The following is a 10,174-nucleotide window of genomic DNA, read 5'->3' on the forward strand; positions in this document are numbered from 1 at the left end:
TCAAAATAGTGCGAAGTGAACCAAAAAGTGCACCGGTTAAATCGAAGTGCACAGCGTGCGGGTTTACCTTTCATAGTGTCTCAACATGTCGTTTCGCGAAGTATGTGTGCAAAAAGTATAATAAAAAAGAACATCTGCGTAGGATGTATAAACAAGTGAATTATATGAACACATACACGGAGGATGAGGACGGTAACGGTGATGACGGTGAGTTATTTCACGTACGATCTGTTAGGGGTGAACCTATGGTCGAATCGGTAAAAGTAAACGGCATAATATTAACATTTGAAATTGACAGTGGATCAGTTGTAATGGTTATATCTGAAGATGTGAGGGGTATAAAAGCAAAGGCACCACTGTCCATGGAGTAGGAGTGGGTCAAATAAAGAATTGTTAGTTGTGCTTCAGGTTTGTAAATTAACAATTTAACTATACTTATTTTGCTGTGTTAAATGTAATTTATGCCTTATCCTGCAATGTACTTTACACATACACATAGCATTTTACCGCAAACAAAACACAATCATTAGGACAGTGGCGCCTTTGCATCATAGTAATGGACTGTGGTAAGTATGCATGTAAAGGTTTGGACAGTGGCAGTTTTGCATTTGACTAGTCTGACGTCATTATGGAGGTAAGGTTAGCAAAAACATTGTTAACGTTTTGAAAGTTTTTTGGCGGCAAATCATGACGTCATGTAGGAGCTCATGTTTACCATTGTTTAGATTAAAAAAAAACATTAGAAAATGAAATAGTTTTTATTTAAACAAAAAACAATACCACTTAAATCTGCTTATTTAAATACTCATTTCCGACTCTGGGACCGCAGTTTCGCACATTTCTTGCTCATATTCTTCAATTCCTTCAGTTCTCATTTCAACTGATCTTGTCATCACCTGTTTGTAATAAGCTTAGATCACTCCTATATTTCCATTCTGAGCCATAGTGTTTAGTCAATAGATTATCCACGTCATGCAGTTTTGCTTGTTTGACTAATACATTATGTTTATTTATTTGATTGGGTCTGACTCCTAAAAATGACTTTCCTCTTTTTAAAATGGACTTGTAACAGCCTGCTTCAACATTATAATTTGGTTCACCCTGTACAAATACATTATTGCTGCTATTTCTCCTCAAGAAAAACTTTTTCATTTGAGCGAATTGAAAATGCCAATTCGCTGGAGGACGTATCACACCATTTAAAGCTGATTTCCAGTCCATAACATTATCAAAAAGGATAACAGTCCCATAATTTTTATAGACTTCAATATACTCCTCTGGCTGTACTATGTTCTCCATGTGCTTTATTTCTTTTTCTATAAGGCCGAATACTCTGTCAGGTGGAATAAAAGAGTGTCCTGGTATAGGAAAAATCAATTCAATTTTTTTAATATGGGGCGGTGCTTGACTTAGCCAGATGGCACACATACCAACCATAATGGAATTTTTGTTTTGGGCACCACACCCATCAGCTACCGATCTTATGGTATTAATATTTTGACTAAAAATTGTAGTCTGTAGTCTGTGGTATACTGCAGATGCAATCTCGTTTGCTCCTTTACGGTGCTCGTCTTCTGTCCAGGTGTATAATGTGACATTTTCTTTACCTAAAGTATTCTCAGGAACTGATTTAACGATTGCAAAATTGTATATGTACAGTTGGCGGCTGTAGTAAGCTGCTTGATCGGGTATTTTTGGCAAAACTTGGTTTTTCTGGCAGTCAAACGAGAAGACAACCATGTCTTCTCTTACTTCCTTTAATAAGCGATAAAACGCTTTCGTCTTTAAAATATGCAATCTTTTTTCAGCCATTAGGTTCGCATTTTTGTGTTGTGTCTGTAGACGTCCTAATTTTTTCTTGTAATTCAGTTCATTTTGAACAGGTGTCTGTTCGGGGGCTCCCAAAACCCAAATTATAGCACCTATTGAATATTGCCCTGAAATAACATTCGCGAACTTTACTGTCGTCGCTGCACTGATTCATGTACATTTTCCACATCTTCCTAATATTTAAAGTAGACGGTAAATATTTTCTTATGACTGATGAGCGGCAGTAATGGGACTCTAAGCATTGAAACGATTCAATAAATTGCTTGACAGCTCTTAATTTATGCAAGTTTTTTGCGGAAGTATGATCGCCGCCTCTGTTTTCCTTAACAACTGATCCTGTGATAGCAAAAGTTCGAGAAACAGTTCTTACTTATTTTGCGTTGGTTTTCGTAGTCCAACTCGAGGGCGGCGTCTGACAGCTTTTTTTTTACTTTACAGTGTTTAAGAATGAAGGCATCCTGGTCTTTCTTATTTTTAGTTTTGTAAAATTGTTCGTGAAAATGTGAAATGTCTAAGAGACTTCACTTTTTGCAATGGAATTTTTTGTCATTTGGTCCGTGATTACAGGTAGGTACACCAGGGGGCATTTCGGGCGAGTACCTATAAAGAAAACGACTTGGGTTAAATATAGATCTAAAGTAAAATCCAGATGTATGATAATCACGGTAACTGAATTAAACTACCTACTTCAATATGATGATGCTCAGTTCGATATTTAGAAAAAAACTAAAATAAAATCCATCAAAAATATTAAGCCCATTTCTAAACCTAAAAATAGGCTTTTAATCAAAACGAAATTTGAAAATAGGTCCACAATTGGTCGAGTAATCCTCTTTTGAAATCGGTTAGTATGTTCGTTCATATTTATTGACGGATATATTACCGGGTAAAAAGTTAAATAAAATATTAAAATACAACCACGGAAACTATTATTTTATATCTACAAGTACACCAAATTGACATAAATAATATCGAATCATAACGACAAAAAAATATTCAAATACCTACTATTTTTGATCTGACGGTACAAACAGGCTTACCTTTCTTCCTTTGCTTTCGCACGTTTCCAGGTTCCCGGTGCTCTTCTCCGTTTTCTTGCCTTTTCCGGTAAACACTCTTGAACATTTTCCTCCATTTTGTAAACGTTTTTCCAATTAATTAAGCTTTAAACTCAATAAAATACAGCAGCAATTTGTCATACAAAACTCATCGGTGGCCATAATGTTTATCGAAATGTTAGCGCCTTGTGATTGGCTGATGTGGACAATGGCGTTCTTGTAATAGAATGTTTAAGGACAGTAGCGTTTTTGCACCATAACATAGATTTAAAACGTGTTTTTCTATGGGACAGTGGGAACATTGCTTTGAAATCATCAGAATGTTATTAAAGTTTACAAAAAAATCTAATAGATGACATTATGAGTTACGTTTCGATAAGAAATGGTCAGTGGTGCCTTTGCTTTTGTACCCCTCATGTATAAAATGCATTTCAAAGACGTGACATTGTCACCTACTAGAAAAAGATTAATAACTTACTCGGAAGACCGATTAATTTGTATGGGCAGTTTATTATTATCAGTGGAATTTGCACGTAGCATTCGCTCACTAAACGTGTTTGTCGTGCGTAACGGCGGCCCGCCACTACTGGGCCGCGACTTTATTTCTGCGTTTAGACGGCAATTAATGCCTGTTAATTACTGTAATGGGTTAGACATTATTATTGAAAGGTTTCAGCAGCAATATCCACTCTTATTCTCGAATACATTAGGATTGTTTAATAAATATAAAGTAAACATAAAACTAAAAGAAAATGAGCAACCGGTATTTTTCAAGGCTCGTCCTATTGCTTTTCCCCTACGCGAGGCTGTCGAAAAAGAAATTGACCGATTGGTCAACTTAGGAGTTCTTCAACCGATAGAATATTGTGAATATGCCTCACCTATACTATTTTAAAGAAAAACGGTACGGTGCGGTTATGTGCCGACTACTCCGTTAGTATTAATAAACAGCTGTTAGTCGAGCATTACTCACTTCCTACATTGAATGAATAGTTTTCTAAACTGTACGGAGGTGAGAGATTACAAAATTAGATCTGTCTATGGCATACAACCAATTCGAGTTGGACGAGCAATCTCAGAATTTAACGTGCATTAACACGCATCGGGGCTTGTATAAATTTACAAGATTGTTGTTCGGACTGGCGAGCGCACCAGCTGTGTTTCAGCGTGCCATGGAATGTGTGTTGGCAGGCCTAAATGGCGTGCTCTGCCTACTCGACGACGTGCTCGTCACGGGTCGTGAGACCTCTGAACACCTCACTCGCTTAAATGTAGTATTGCAACGCTTACAAGAAGCGGGATTAGTTTTGCAACGTGAAAAGTGCGAATTTTTTTAAGGAGAAATTAGCTATTTAGGCTACATTATTAACCGATAGGGATTTAAAAAATCACCTGAAAAGGTAAATGCTATAGTAGATGCGCCGGTGCCGACAAATCTCAATCAGCTGCAATCTTTTTTAGGACTAAGTAATTATTATAGAAATTTTGTGCCGTCGGCTTCAATTATACTCAGCCCTGTGTATGATTTATTAAAAAAAGGTAAGAAGTGGGAAAGGACTGACGAACATAATAATGCTTTAAAAAAAATTAAAAGTTGCTTAGTATCAGACCAGGACCAATGTGTCAAACATTTTAACCCAACCGCAAAATTGATTTTGACCGTAGACGCGTCCCCAACTGGGTTGGGCGCGGTTTTGTCATTAGAAGGCGCCAACGGCGTTTTCCTCGCGCACCTTCAACGTCGCCGAAAAACGTTATGCGCAAATACAAAAGGAGGCGACCGCTATCATTTACGGCATTCGTCGCTTTCACCAGTATTTGTATGCCCGGTCAAAACCGTTTGTGCTTCGAACGGATCACAAGCCCCTAATTTCCATATCTGGTCCACATAAAGGTATCCCTGAAGTTACAGCAAACAGATTGCAAAGATACGCGCTATTTCTAAGTGGTTACAATTACGTAATAGAGTACGTTCGCAGCACAAACAACAGTGCGGACTACTTGTCGCGCGCTAGCCTGCCCGAGTGTACCGACGCCGTGCCGAGCGGCGCGCGCGCCGATCCTGTTGCCGCCGCGCTCGTCGACAGGGCTACGTATGTATGTTTTGACACGGATGCTAGTAGCATGCCTGTGACGGTTCATGAACTTAGGAAAGAAACTGAAAGGGACGCGATTCTATATACATAAAAAAATTTCAAATTTACAATTGAAACCATATTATATCGGCAGAACGCAACTAGCGGTTAAAAACGGCGTTATTATGAGAGGGGGGCACAAGGCAGTAATACCAGAAACATTAGGTAACTAGGTTCTGACAGAGTTACACACTTCCCATTTGGGAATAGTCAAATCAAAAGCTGAAGCTCGGTCTAGGTTTTGGTTCCCAGGGATCGATGAGGCTTTGGAAAGATATTTATGTTCATGCGAAATATGTTTACAACTGCGGCCCTCCCCACCGCGCGCCTCGCCCGCGCCGTGGACGCGACCCGATCAACCGTTTGAAAGACTACACTTAGACTTTCTCGGCCCTTTGTACAGTCAAACGTATTTGATGATAGTAGGCGTACACTAAATGGCTGGAAGTGTATCTAATGAGCACGACAACTTCCACTGCCATTGTAGATAAATTATGTGAATTTATTTCTAGGTTTGGATTACCAAAAACTGTAATCAGTGACAATGGCATCGCTTTTTGTTCCCAAGAATTCGCCAAACTTAATATTATAAAGCATATTACTTCGCCAGCTTACCACCCAGCCAGTAATGATCAGGCGGAGAGCTTTGTGAAAATTGTAAAAAAGGGTATAAAGTCAAGTATTATGTCGGGTAAAAGTGAAAAACGGAAGCGGTTAGCATTGCTAAGATATGTAATGGACTATCGAAATTCAGTCAATTCGACCACAGGGTTCACTCCGTCACAGTTAGTGTTCGGCCGTAAATTGAGGTGTACATTTGACCTGTCAAATCCGTCATCCATGTTACCGTCATCGTCTTCAATAATTAAAAAACATGTTCAACCCCAACAGTGTTTACGATCTAGTGAATCACGTAAATTTAAAAAAGGAGAATTTATTTTATATAACAAATATGTAAACAATGTTAAATTTAGTTGGTATAAAGGGGTAATTGAAAAACGTATCGGAAGAGTTTTGTATCTAATTAAGGACGTACAAACTTTAATTTTTGTAAAAAGACATAAAAATCAAATGATTAAATTCAAGGAAACGCTACGCGATCTAATAAGCCCGTAGGATCCTAACCCACCACAAACGGAAGACGGTGAATTCGAACATGCTTCCTTATCACCCGATAGCAGTAGAAAGCAATCACCGGTGACTGCTAGTGATTCGGAATTCCAAGAGGCAGAGTCACACTCTGATGTGGTGGCTGAGCCGGACATTGAGAGAGTTCAGTCCGACATTGAACAAATAAATGACCAACGCACAGATTGGTGGAACAGGCTACGTAGTCGTTCCAAATTAAACATAGATTATAAGAAATACTTTTAGTACCTAATTTTAATTGTTAAAATAGAGGGAGGAATTGTTATATATGCAGTTATATACATGTGTATGTGGCTGCGGCCACCGTCCTCACTTTATAAGAATAAAGCAGTGCGTTACGAGCCGGCGTTTGTCTCATTCGTTCCCCGTGCTCCCATACTTATCAATTAGCTTCATATCCATCATGGAGTAAAGCATTCTGGTCACTCGCTAAATCAGTCGAAGCTAATTTCTGCAGGTCATCCCTTCCGCCTTTAATGAGAGCTGATGGATCGCTGGCTCATACCGCTGAAGGGGCACTTAAAAAGTGTGTGTTAAAAAACTGAATACCCGCGTCAATAATATTGAAAATGAGGGTGACGGTGTCGAGAGTTGTTGTGAGGAGTGCCAAAACTTTCAAATAAGGTATGTGACTAATAAACCGATTCAATTACAATTATTACTGGGGAAGAAATTAGTGACAATGGAATTGGACACGGGATCGGGTTCTTCTGTGATATCTGATAACATGTATGAGAAATTATTTTCAACGTACCCATTACAACAATGTTATTTGAAAATGTGTTTGTATAACGGACATAAAATATCGCCCTTGGGCTACTTTGAAATTTTAGCAGAATATGAACAAAAAAAACGTACACTTAAATTATATGTAGTTAAAAATGGAGGTCCACCCATTTTGGGGCGAGATTTTATGTCTGCATTTAAATTGTTTTTAGTTACAAATACAAACAGTTTGACAGAAGTGAATGCTGTTCAAACATTGTTAGATAAATATCCAGATTTATGGCGTGACGAACTAGGTACATTTAATAAATTTAAGATTCACTTGCAATTAAAGGAGAATAGTGTACCAAAGTTTTTCAAGCCACGTTCCGTACCATTTGCTTTTAAGGACAGGGTAGAAATAGAATTGGAAAGATTGGTCAATCTCGGAATACTAGTACCCGTCAATCACTCACAATATGCTACGCCTATAGTGCCCGTTTTGAAAGAAAACGGGAACCTACGAATAGCAGGAGATTTTTCTGTTACCCTAAATAAAGACTTGATAATAGACAAATATCCACTACCACGGATTGAAGAAGTGTTTGCTAAAATAGGAGGGGGCGAAAAGTACAGCAAAATTGATTTGAAAAATGCCTACAACCAATTTGTTCTTAGTGATCAGTCTCAAGGTCTTACGACCATCAACACTCATAAGGGGCTATATAAGTACACTAGGTTAGTGTACGGCCTAGCCAACGCGCCCGCGATTTTTCAAAAATCTATGGAATCCTAGCTTGCTGGCATCGATGGAGTGAGTTGTTGGCTTGATGACATATGTGACACAGGTCCCGACATGGAAACACATTTAAAACGGCTAAATAACGTTTTAAATCGCTTAAACGAGGCAGGCCTTCGTTTACAGAAAGAGAAATGTGATTTTTTTCAAAGCGAAGTGACGTATTTAGGCTATGTAATAGATAAAAACGGTTTACGAACGTGTTCAAATAAAGTAAAGGCAATATTAAATGCTCCAGAACCCAATAATGTGACAGAGGTGAAAAGATTTTTGGGTATAGTCAATTATTATAGGAATTTCATTCCCAACGCGTCTTCGCTGATGAGTCCGCTACACGAATTGCTGCGTGCTAAAGCCGAGTGGGTGTGGGGTGCACGGCAGCGGGATGCCATGCGGGCGGTGAAGCGGGAGTTCGTGTCGGAGCGAGTGTTGGCGCATTTTGAACCGACGGCGCAGTTAGTGTTGTCGGTCGACGCGGGTCCTGCCGGGCTCGGCGCGGTCTTAGCTCAGCGCGATGCTGCTGGCACTGAGCGCCCGCTGGCATTTGCTTCAAGACCAGTGGCACCTAGTGAAAAAAATTACAGCCAAATCCAAAAGGGTCGCTTCCTTTTGGATTTGGCTGTAATTTTTTTATCATCATAATTATTTGCTATCATTTTCGGAGTGAAGAAATTTCACCAATACCTATAAGGTAGAAGTGAGCCTTTTATTTTAAAAACAGACCACAGACCATTGGTGTCGATATTTAATAATAAAACTGGGATATCGTTGACGTCAGCGCTTCGGCTACAAAGATATGCAATTATGTTGTCTGCATACAGCTACGTAGTTCAATACTTGCCAGGTGATAAAAACTTAGTAGCCGACTATTTTTCACGCGCCCCATTAAGTAACACCCAGTGTAGTAGTGACAAAGAATATGATACGTACACTTCACTTAAATTTTTGTGTGGACTATCACCAGCAATAACGTACAAAACCATTCAGAGTGCGACTTGGGGTGATAACAGTTTACAGACGGTCATTAAGTACATGAACAAAGGTTGGCCAAGGAAAATAAAATGTAAATCAATTTTACCCTATTTTCAATGCAAGGCTGACTTACAAATATGAGAACAATTGTCTGCTAAGAGGGTCAAAGGTTATTATTCCTGAATCATTGCGAAGTGGTATGTTGGCCGAGTTACAAAAATCACATCTAGGAATCGTCAAAATGAAATCTAATGCCCGTAGTCGCATGTGGTGGCCGGGCATCGACAGCGACATCGAGCGACACGTGAGCGCGTGCAGCATATGCGTCAGCGTGCGGGCCGCACCAGCGCGCGCGCCGCCGCAGCCTTGGCCGCGCCCGCTCGCAGCCTGGCAGCGCGTGCATATAGACTACATGACTATAGGGCAGAGGGTGTATTTAGTGATCGTTGACGCCTATAGTAAATGGGTTGAATGTCTACACATGAATGGTACGACAACGCAGGCTTTAATATCAAAACTAAAAAGGTATTTTCAACTTTTGGCATTCCGAACGTCCTAGTACCTATCACACAATGACTTTAAAATCAACTCCGCAGAATTCAATAAATTTTGTACTTACAATGGTATAAATTATAAAACATCACCAAATTTTCACCCTTGTAGTAACGGGCAGGCGGAGAATTCTGTTAGAACATGCAAAAAAATTATGAAATGCATTCTAAAAGATAATGTCACGCATCGTGTGATTTACGATGAATTATTAGGATATTTATCTATCTATAGAAATACTGTGCACTGTTCCACAGGACAAACACCATGTGTGAGTCCATGGCACCCGCGACGCAGGGTTTCTCTAGCATGGGGCTATGTTGAGTGTGTGCGTTATTATTATTATACTTTTATGCGTTATTATTAAATAGATTAATATGACAATTTTTTACAGATCTACACAAGAACTCAATAACGGACATTCAATGATAGATAAAATCATATCCTTTTTTAACAAAATCTGAAAATTTTGCGGTTGAAACACACATGTTCTCCAGGACTACACCACTATAGACGAAATTCAACATCAAACTCTTGGTACACCAAGGTCTCTCTTAGCAGCAATGCCGGCCCTGAACCAGCTAATGCTCTTCTAGCGGAAGGTGGGCTGGTTAGACAGTTCGATTTTTTTTAAGTTAGGACATTTAGCTCACGTACAGTGGCCTCAGCGTGCAATGGTAAGTGTGCAATGGTCCTATTCGTAAACTACAATGGACCATTGCCCATCGTAATTTACGAATAGTGTGGAACTTAATAAACTAAATAATGAATACGAAGTGTTCCGTGTAGGGATTAATGAATTTTGTTATTGAAAGAAAAAAATATTGTATCATCAAAATATGTGTTTATTTCCAGATTTTTTGTGTTTCTTGGGCCATTTTCGCTACAACGCCAAATTAGCCATATATCATTTTTGTTACATAAAGGTTAAGAAAATTCTCCAAGAATTCCTTCAAAATATGTTTACAATGATTCAG

At 39.1% G+C, this 10,174-nt stretch overlaps 1 pseudogene; it reads left to right on the plus strand.

Annotated features, from left to right (window-relative positions):
* Window positions 1–76: 76 nt before the first annotated feature.
* On the plus strand, window positions 77–6,139 carry LOC113239605 (annotated as a pseudogene).
* Window positions 6,140–10,174: the final 4,035 nt, after the last annotated feature.

This window comes from Hyposmocoma kahamanoa, unplaced genomic scaffold (assembly GCF_003589595.1).
Source record: "Hyposmocoma kahamanoa isolate Upper Pololo Valley unplaced genomic scaffold, ASM358959v1 99986, whole genome shotgun sequence".
Classification (NCBI taxonomy): Eukaryota; Metazoa; Arthropoda; class Insecta; order Lepidoptera; family Cosmopterigidae; genus Hyposmocoma; species Hyposmocoma kahamanoa.